Here is a 9,649-nt window from a genome sequence, read left to right on the forward strand (position 1 = left end):
TGCTACTTGTACAAGCACGCTGAGATGCCCCGTCATCAGTAGGCGTGCAGAACAGTATGGCGATAAATGTTTTGTGGGGCTCTGTGGCGCAATGGATATCGTGTTGGACTTCTAGTGAAAAGGGCAGTGGTCATTCAAAGGCTGTGGGTTCGAGTCCCACCAGAGTCAGTGCTCACTTCATGAATCTTACAGCTTGCTGGGCTTCCTCGTGACAGCCAGAGGTATCTTGCAGTCAAGTGCCTCACTGACGCCTTCACTTCTTACTTTTCTGGAATGCCAACTTTGTCCCAAATCCTTGCTTGACTATCAAGACCTCATACCCTGCTTCTTTTCCTAGGCACTGTCACTGTACCAGTCCCCCTCCGTGTCAGTTGCATCTCCGGGAACAGCTGGATCAGGTGGCCTTGTACTTAAGGCCATGGACTACTAAGCCGTTGTGTTTTGCACACGTGGCTTTCTATCCCACCTTCGTTGTGGACATTCCTTGTTTGACATTTCTTGATGACTCACGCCGTGTACGTCCAATGGACAGTTCCAAGATTCGCAAGACAGAGATACTTGTGCATTATTGCCCGCTTAACCTGGCTGCCTCTCGAGTGAGCAAAGCATGGAAAGTGGCTGCAACAGAAATCAAGACGGTGGAATCGGACAGAGTATACACCACGCTCGTCGGGAGGGATGGGCCTGCAAGATCTTGCCTAACCCTGCTGGCACGGGCTGGAAAGCATACCCATTGCACTTGCTTGCAAGCTGAAGACTCAAGTCAACATGAGCCGCTTGTACCAAATAGAAGAACCCATCATTTCCATCCGTCTCAATATCAGTGAGACAGGGATTTAAAAAACACAGCTGTAAATGCTACTTGTCAAATCACACTGAGACGCCCGGTCATCTGCAGGCATGCAGAAGAGTATCTTCGTCGTACAGTTTTGTGGTTCTGTGCCACAATGGATAGTGTGCTGGACTTCTAGTGACACACACACACACACACACACACACACACACACACAGCAATTAAATATTCAATGTGCAAACAAGTTTAACCTTAAGAAACAGAACTCTCTCAATCAAGAAATCATGAATATACATTATAAATCGATTCAGAATTTGCATAATACCATTGTATATTTACTGCGTTCCCATCTCTGCACTCTCTCATTCATCCAATCTTGCCCAGTCAGCGAAAGAAGCCACGTACATGCTTTGCCTTCCTCTCCCTCTCCCTTCACTGCCAGTTCAGCGATGACATCTCAGATCTCTCTCACAGCTGACTTCTATGACATCACAGAGCGCATAAATTCCGTGGCTTCCCGTCTCTCGCCACACTGTCAGTGTTGACTTTCTCACTCACTATGCCAGATTTCCCAGAAACCCTGCAATACATGGATGAGTTTGTACCACTTTTGGAGGTTTTGCCCACCTGGGGCGAGGCTGTGATCCAGCTGAAAAGCAATTCGGGCATGTGGGCAGGGTAAGATGTATTTGTGATGAAGAGAAACCCAGGTCGATGATGTTTCCAACCAGCCCCAACGGTCCAGCCACAGACACACACACAGACAGCCACAAGCACAGACTGCCACAGACACACAGACAGCCACAGATAGACAGACAGACAGACACACACACACAGACAGACTGCCACAGACACAAAGACAGCCACAGATAAACAGACAAACACACAGTGTGCCTGACAAATACTTCCCCTCACAGTCAAGTCAACATGAGTCGCATTATCTAAAAGAAGAACCATTCATTTCCTTTCGTCTCAATATCAGCGAGACAGGGATTAAAAAAACACATCTGTAAATGCTACTTGTACAAGCACGCTGAGATGCCCTGTCATCAGTAGGCGTGCAGAACAGTATGGCGATAAATGTCTTGTGGGGCTCTGTGGCGCAATGGATAGCGCGTTGGACTTCTAGTGAAAAGGGCAGTGGTCATTCAAAGGTTGTGGGTTCGAGTCCCACCAGAGTCAATGCTCACTTCATGAAATTTACAGCTTGCTGGGCTTCCTCGTGACAGCCAGAGGTATCTTGCAGTCAAGTGCCTTGCTGACGCCTTCACTTCTTACTTTTCTGGAATGCCAACTTTGTCCCAAATCCTTGCTTGACTATCAAGACCTCATACCCTGCTTCTTTTCCTAGCCACTGTCACTGTACCAGTCCCCCTCCGTGTCAGTTGCATCTCCGGGAACAGCTGGATCAGCTGGCCTTGTACTTAAGGCCATGGACTACTAAGCCGTTGTGTTTTGCACACGTGGCTTTCTATCCCACCTTCGTTGTGGGCATTCCTTGTTTGACATTTCATGACGACTGACGCCGTGTACGTCCAATGGACAGTTCCAAGATTCGCAAGACAGAGCTACTTGTGCACTTTTTGCCCGCTTAACCTGGCTGCCTCTCGAGTGAGCAAAGCATGGAAAGTGGCTGCAACAGAAATCAAGACGGTGGAATCGGACAGAGTATACACCACACTCGTCGGGAGGGATGGGCCTGCAAGATCTTGCCTAACCCTGCTGGCACGGGCTGGAAAGCATACCCATTGCACTTGCTTGCAAGCTGAAGACTCAAGTCAACATGAGCCGCTTGTACCAAATAGAAGAACCCATCATTTCCATCCGTCTCAATATCAGTGAGACAGGGATTTAAAAAACGCAGCTGTGAATGCTACTTGTCAAATCACGCTGAGACGCCTGGTCATCTGCAGGCATGCAGAAGAGTATCTTCGTCGTACAGCTTTGTGGTTCTGTGCCACAATGGATAGTGTGCTGGACTTCTAGTGACACACACACACACACACACACACACACACAGCAATTAAATATTCAATGTGCAAACAAGTTTAACCTTAAGAAACAGAACTCTCTCAATCAAGAAATCATGAATATACATTATAAATCGATTCAGAATTTGCATAATACCATTGTATATTTACTGCATTCCCATCTCTGCACTCTCTCATTCATCCAATCTTGCCCAGTCAGCGAGAGAAGCCACGTACATGCTTTGCCTTCCTCTCCCTCTCCCTTCACTGCCAGTTCAGCGATGACATCTCAGATCTCTCTCACAGCTGACTTCTATGACATCACAGAGCGCATAAATTCCGTGGCTTCCCGTCTCTCGCCACACTGTCAGGGTTGACTTTCTCACTCACTATGCCAGCTTTCCCAGAAACACTGCAATACGTGGATGAGTTTGTACCACTTTTGGAGGTTTTGCCCACCTGGGGCGAGGCTGTGATCCAGCTGAAAAGCAATTCGGGCATGTGGGCAGGGAAAGATGTATTTGTGATGAAGAGAAACCCAGGTCGATGATGTTTCCAACCAGCCCCAACGGTCCAGCCACAGACACACACACAGACAGCCACAAGCACAGACTGCCACAGACACACAGACAGCCACAGATAGACACACAGACAGACACACACACACAGACAGACTGCCACAGACACAAAGACAGCCACAGATAAACAGACAAACACACAGTGTGCCTGACAAATACTTCCCCTCACAGTCAAGTCAACATGAGTCGCATTATCTAAAAGAAGAACCATTCATTTCCTTTCGTCTCAATATCAGCGAGACAGGGATTAAAAAAACACATCTGTAAATGCTACTTGTACAAGCACGCTGAGATGCCCCGTCATCAGTAGGCGTGCAGAACAGTATGGCGATAAATGTTTTGTGGGGCTCTGTGGCGCAATGGATATCGTGTTGGACTTCTAGTGAAAAGGGCAGTGGTCATTCAAAGGCTGTGGGTTCGAGTCCCACCAGAGTCAGTGCTCACTTCATGAATCTTACAGCTTGCTGGGCTTCCTCGTGACAGCCAGAGGTATCTTGCAGTCAAGTGCCTCACTGACGCCTTCACTTCTTACTTTTCTGGAATGCCAACTTTGTCCCAAATCCTTGCTTGACTATCAAGACCTCATACCCTGCTTCTTTTCCTAGCCACTGTCACTGTACCAGTCCCCCTCCGTGTCAGTTGCATCTCCGGGAACAGCTGGATCAGGTGGCCTTGTACTTAAGGCCATGGACTACTAAGCCGTTGTGTTTTGCACACGTGGCTTTCTATCCCACCTTCGTTGTGGGCATTCCTTGTTTGACATTTCATGACGACTGACGCCGTGTACGTCCAATGGACAGTTCCAAGATTCGCAAGACAGAGCTACTTGTGCATTATTGCCCGCTTAACCTGGCTGCCTCTCGAGTGAGCAAAGCATGGAATGTGGCTGCAACAGAAATCAAGACGGTGGAATCCGACAGAGTATACACCACGCTCGTCGGGAGGGATGGGCCTGCAAGATCTTGCCTAACCCTGCTGGCACGGGCTGGAAAGCATACCCATTGCACTTGCTTGCAAGCTGAAGACTCAAGTCAACATGAGCCGCTTGTACCAAATAGAAGAACCCATCATTTCCATCCGTCTCAATATCAGTGAGACAGGGATTTAAAAAACGCAGCTGTGAATGCTACTTGTCAAATCACGCTGAGACGCCTGGTCATCTGCAGGCATGCAGAAGAGTATCTTCGTCGTACAGCTTTGTGGTTCTGTGCCACAATGGATAGTGTGCTGGACTTCTAGTGACACACACACACACACACACACACACACACAGCAATTAAATATTCAATGTGCAAACAAGTTTAACCTTAAGAAACAGAACTCTCTCAATCAAGAAATCATGAATATACATTATAAATCGATTCAGAATTTGCATAATACCATTGTATATTTACTGCGTTCCCATCTCTGCACTCTCTCATTCATCCAATCTTGCCCAGTCAGCGAGAGAAGCCACGTACATGCTTTGCCTTCCTCTCCCTCTCCCTTCACTGCCAGTTCAGCGATGACATCTCAGATCTCTCTCACAGCTGACTTCTATGACATCACAGAGCGCATAAATTCCGTGGCTTCCCGTCTCTCGCCACACTGTCAGGGTTGACTTTCTCACTCACTATGCCAGCTTTCCCAGAAACACTGCAATACGTGGATGAGTTTGTACCACTTTTGGAGGTTTTGCCCACCTGGGGCGAGGCTGTGATCCAGCTGAAAAGCAATTCGGGCATGTGGGCAGGGAAAGATGTATTTGTGATGAAGAGAAACCCAGGTCGATGATGTTTCCAACCAGCCCCAACGGTCCAGCCACAGACACACACACAGACAGCCACAAGCACAGACTGCCACAGACACACAGACAGCCACAGATAGACACACAGACAGACACACACAGACAGACAGACTGCCACAGACACAAAGACAGCCACAGATAAACAGACAAACACACAGTGTGCCTGACAAATACTTCCCCTCACAGTCAAGTCAACATGAGTCACATTATCTAAAAGAAGAACCATTCATTTCCTTTCGTCTCAATATCAGCGAGACAGGGATTAAAAAAACACATCTGTAAATGCTACTTGTACAAGCACACTGAGATGCCCCGTCATCAGTAGGCGTGCAGAACAGTATGGCGATAAATGTTTTGTGGGGCTCTGTGGCGCAATGGATATCGTGTTGGACTTCTAGTGAAAAGGGCAGTGGTCATTCAAAGGCTGTGGGTTCGAGTCCCACCAGAGTCAGTGCTCACTTCATGAATCTTACAGCTTGCTGGGCTTCCTCGTGACAGCCAGAGGTATCTTGCAGTCAAGTGCCTCACTGACGCCTTCACTTCTTACTTTTCTGGAATGCCAACTTTGTCCCAAATCCTTGCTTGACTATCAAGACCTCATACCCTGCTTCTTTTCCTAGCCACTGTCACTGTACCAGTCCCCCTCCGTGTCAGTTGCATCTCCGGGAACAGCTGGATCAGGTGGCCTTGTACTTAAGGCCATGGACTACTAAGCCGTTGTGTTTTGCACACGTGGCTTTCTATCCCACCTTCGTTGTGGGCATTCCTTGTTTGACATTTCATGACGACTGACGCCGTGTACGTCCAATGGACAGTTCCAAGATTCGCAAGACAGAGCTACTTGTGCATTATTGCCCGCTTAACCTGGCTGCCTCTCGAGTGAGCAAAGCATGGAATGTGGCTGCAACAGAAATCAAGACGGTGGAATCCGACAGAGTATACACCACGCTCGTCGGGAGGGATGGGCCTGCAAGATCTTGCCTAACCCTGCTGGCACGGGCTGGAAAGCATACCCATTGCACTTGCTTGCAAGCTGAAGACTCAAGTCAACATGAGCCGCTTGTACCAAATAGAAGAACCCATCATTTCCATCCGTCTCAATATCAGTGAGACAGGGATTTAAAAAACGCAGCTGTGAATGCTACTTGTCAAATCACGCTGAGACGCCTGGTCATCTGCAGGCATGCAGAAGAGTATCTTCGTCGTACAGCTTTGTGGTTCTGTGCCACAATGGATAGTGTGCTGGACTTCTAGTGACACACACACACACACACACACACACACACAGCAATTAAATATTCAATGTGCAAACAAGTTTAACCTTAAGAAACAGAACTCTCTCAATCAAGAAATCATGAATATACATTATAAATCGATTCAGAATTTGCATAATACCATTGTATATTTACTGCGTTCCCATCTCTGCACTCTCTCATTCATCCAATCTTGCCCAGTCAGCGAGAGAAGCCACGTACATGCTTTGCCTTCCTCTCCCTCTCCCTTCACTGCCAGTTCAGCGATGACATCTCAGATCTCTCTCACAGCTGACTTCTATGACATCACAGAGCGCATAAATTCCGTGGCTTCCCGTCTCTCGCCACACTGTCAGGGTTGACTTTCTCACTCACTATGCCAGCTTTCCCAGAAACACTGCAATACGTGGATGAGTTTGTACCACTTTTGGAGGTTTTGCCCACCTGGGGCGAGGCTGTGATCCAGCTGAAAAGCAATTCGGGCATGTGGGCAGGGAAAGATGTATTTGTGATGAAGAGAAACCCAGGTCGATGATGTTTCCAACCAGCCCCAACGGTCCAGCCACAGACACACACACAGACAGCCACAAGCACAGACTGCCACAGACACACAGACAGCCACAGATAGACACACAGACAGACACACACACACAGACAGACTGCCACAGACACAAAGACAGCCACAGATAAACAGACAAACACACAGTGTGCCTGACAAATACTTCCCCTCACAGTCAAGTCAACATGAGTCACATTATCTAAAAGAAGAACCATTCATTTCCTTTCGTCTCAATATCAGCGAGACAGGGATTAAAAAAACACATCTGTAAATGCTACTTGTACAAGCACGCTGAGATGCCCTGTCATCAGTAGGCGTGCAGAACAGTATGGCGATAAATGTTTTGTGGGGCTCTGTGGCGCAATGGATATCGTGTTGGACTTCTAGTGAAAAGGGCAGTGGTCATTCAAAGGCTGTGGGTTCGAGTCCCACCAGAGTCAGTGCTCACTTCATGAATCTTACAGCTTGCTGGGCTTCCTCGTGACAGCCAGAGGTATCTTGCAGTCAAGTGCCTCACTGACGCCTTCACTTCTTACTTTTCTGGAATGCCAACTTTGTCCCAAATCCTTGCTTGACTATCAAGACCTCATACCCTGCTTCTTTTCCTAGGCACTGTCACTGTACCAGTCCCCCTCCGTGTCAGTTGCATCTCCGGGAACAGCTGGATCAGGTGGCCTTGTACTTAAGGCCATGGACTACTAAGCCGTTGTGTTTTGCACACGTGGCTTTCTATCCCACCTTCGTTGTGGGCATTCCTTGTTTGACATTTCATGACGACTGACGCCGTGTACGTCCAATGGACAGTTCCAAGATTCGCAAGACAGAGCTACTTGTGCATTATTGCCCGCTTAACCTGGCTGCCTCTCGAGTGAGCAAAGCATGGAATGTGGCTGCAACAGAAATCAAGACGGTGGAATCCGACAGAGTATACACCACGCTCGTCGGGAGGGATGGGCCTGCAAGATCTTGCCTAACCCTGCTGGCACGGGCTGGAAAGCATACCCATTGCACTTGTTTGCAAGCTGAAGACTCAAGTCAACATGGCTTTCTATCCCACGTGTCGGTTAAAGTGGAGAGTTTCCCCAGCAGCGGCAATGATGACAATAACTAAGGAAGTGACGAGTGCCACAGAGAAGGTGACCTCAGACTACCACTCGGGCTCCACCTCGGTCTAAGAGAGCAGCACCTGGGACGCCCAGCACGCCCCCCCCACCCTGGATCCAGCGATAATATAGAGAGCACAGAATTAAAGCGAGAAAAGTAAATTCGGATACTTGTGAAAGTCTACAGAAGCCCCCGCACTGTGACTGTCTGTTTACTCTGATGGTGCTCAATTCATGTTGCCGTTCTAGACAAGCGGCCTGTGTCATTAATGCTGGCTGAACGCGGCTGATCGTGGCACAGAGCGCCAGCAATTGTGAAAAGGCACATTAAATCGGTTATGGTTCCTTTCATCACTTAGCTGGCTTGCCCTGTGTGATAAATGTCTGAGCTTTTATCGAGATCATGTATTCTACAATTTATGACAGTTGAGCAATAACATATAAACTGTTTTGCAGGTGCCTGATTTTGTGTGCCAGCCTGTTCCAGCATGGCAGCAGCTACCCAGGAATAAGTGTGTTCTGTACATAGCGTAGTGCTTTGCCAAACATAGTGCATTGTTTCTCTGACAGCAGATGGTGAAAGTTATCTAATATGTAAACATTGGTACAGGATTAAGTTAGTAACTCAAAGGTGTTGCCCTTTGGGTCAGATTGCAACACAAGTGGAGGATACGCACTAAATTGCAGCCTAGTATATAATTTCCTGGGGGATTGTACGCACCTGGGGAGCCCTGTGAGCACATTCTGCTTCTTATTTTGAAAATGGAAATGGAAAGCTTGTTAAGCTTGTGAAGAGCTCTGTTGAGGTGCACCACTACACAGTTAATATGTTTATGCTGTCAAAGACTCTCCATTTAGCAATCTACACAACATTACTGAGAGGGTATCGAATTTCTGTAGCAAATTAACTGAACCACCAGTTTTTTTTTAAAAAGGACAAATTAATAAAATCGTCTTGAATGGTTCAAAAACTGTACTCCTTGGTTTAAGTACATTTGAAGAAAGTACTAAGAGCAACAGGTGACCAAGTCTTGGATGGATATCATATGTATAATCACCAAATATGTATTATCAATAAACAAATGGTTCTTTCATTAGAATATAAAAACGTGACTCTTCAGAGCACCGGTCGGGCTGCAGCCTCGCAGTCCTACACTGCAGTCTGCCTGAACTCCCAGCATAACCTGACCCCGATCGTAGATCCATGCCTGGGGGCATCGAATAAATCACATAATCCTGAAATTGAATCTTATACAAACAAAATGAATAGTTATCCTATTAAAACAGTAATTTTTCATTGGCTTGGAGAGACCTGGTTAAGACCAGACGACACTATTCCATTAGTAGAAGCCTCCCCTATTGACTTCTCTTAATGCCAGAAGGCCCGTACAACAGGCTGTGGGGGGGGCCTAGCCACCATCTACCGCACAGACTACTAAGCCATTTGACAGCTTCACATCTTTTGAAATTCACCAGGTTTAGGCTTAATCCACCTTCAGCTTATAGCTGTTTATAGGCCATCAGGCCCCTATTCCTGTATTATGACCGAATTTAGCGATCTCTTATCTGACTTAGCCATTCACCATGGTAAACTCTGGTAAAATGTT

The 9,649-nt window shown here is 47.3% G+C and overlaps 5 non-coding genes across 5 annotated transcripts; all 5 read left to right on the forward strand.

Moving 5' to 3' along the window:
• Nucleotides 1-77: 77 nt before the first annotated feature.
• On the forward strand, nt 78-168 carry trnar-ucu (transfer RNA arginine (anticodon UCU)). Its single transcript is given in 2 exon segments — nt 78-114; nt 133-168. It is a non-coding gene; the product is annotated as a tRNA-Arg (tRNA).
• Nucleotides 169-1,884: 1,716 nt separating this feature from the next.
• On the forward strand, nt 1,885-1,975 carry trnar-ucu (transfer RNA arginine (anticodon UCU)). The gene is given in 2 exon segments: nt 1,885-1,921; nt 1,940-1,975. It is a non-coding gene; the product is annotated as a tRNA-Arg (tRNA).
• Nucleotides 1,976-3,686: 1,711 nt separating this feature from the next.
• On the forward strand, nt 3,687-3,777 carry trnar-ucu (transfer RNA arginine (anticodon UCU)). The gene is given in 2 exon segments: nt 3,687-3,723; nt 3,742-3,777. It is a non-coding gene; the product is annotated as a tRNA-Arg (tRNA).
• Nucleotides 3,778-5,487: 1,710 nt separating this feature from the next.
• Nucleotides 5,488-5,578, forward strand: trnar-ucu (transfer RNA arginine (anticodon UCU)). Its single transcript is given in 2 exon segments — nt 5,488-5,524; nt 5,543-5,578. It is a non-coding gene; the product is annotated as a tRNA-Arg (tRNA).
• A 1,710-nt stretch (nt 5,579-7,288) lies between these two features.
• trnar-ucu (transfer RNA arginine (anticodon UCU)) lies at nt 7,289-7,379 on the forward strand. Its single transcript is given in 2 exon segments — nt 7,289-7,325; nt 7,344-7,379. It is a non-coding gene; the product is annotated as a tRNA-Arg (tRNA).
• The last annotated feature ends 2,270 nt before the right edge of the window (nt 7,380-9,649 follow it).

Source organism: Amia ocellicauda, unplaced genomic scaffold (assembly GCF_036373705.1).
Source record: "Amia ocellicauda isolate fAmiCal2 unplaced genomic scaffold, fAmiCal2.hap1 HAP1_SCAFFOLD_90, whole genome shotgun sequence".
In the NCBI taxonomy this organism is placed as follows: Eukaryota; Metazoa; Chordata; class Actinopteri; order Amiiformes; family Amiidae; genus Amia; species Amia ocellicauda.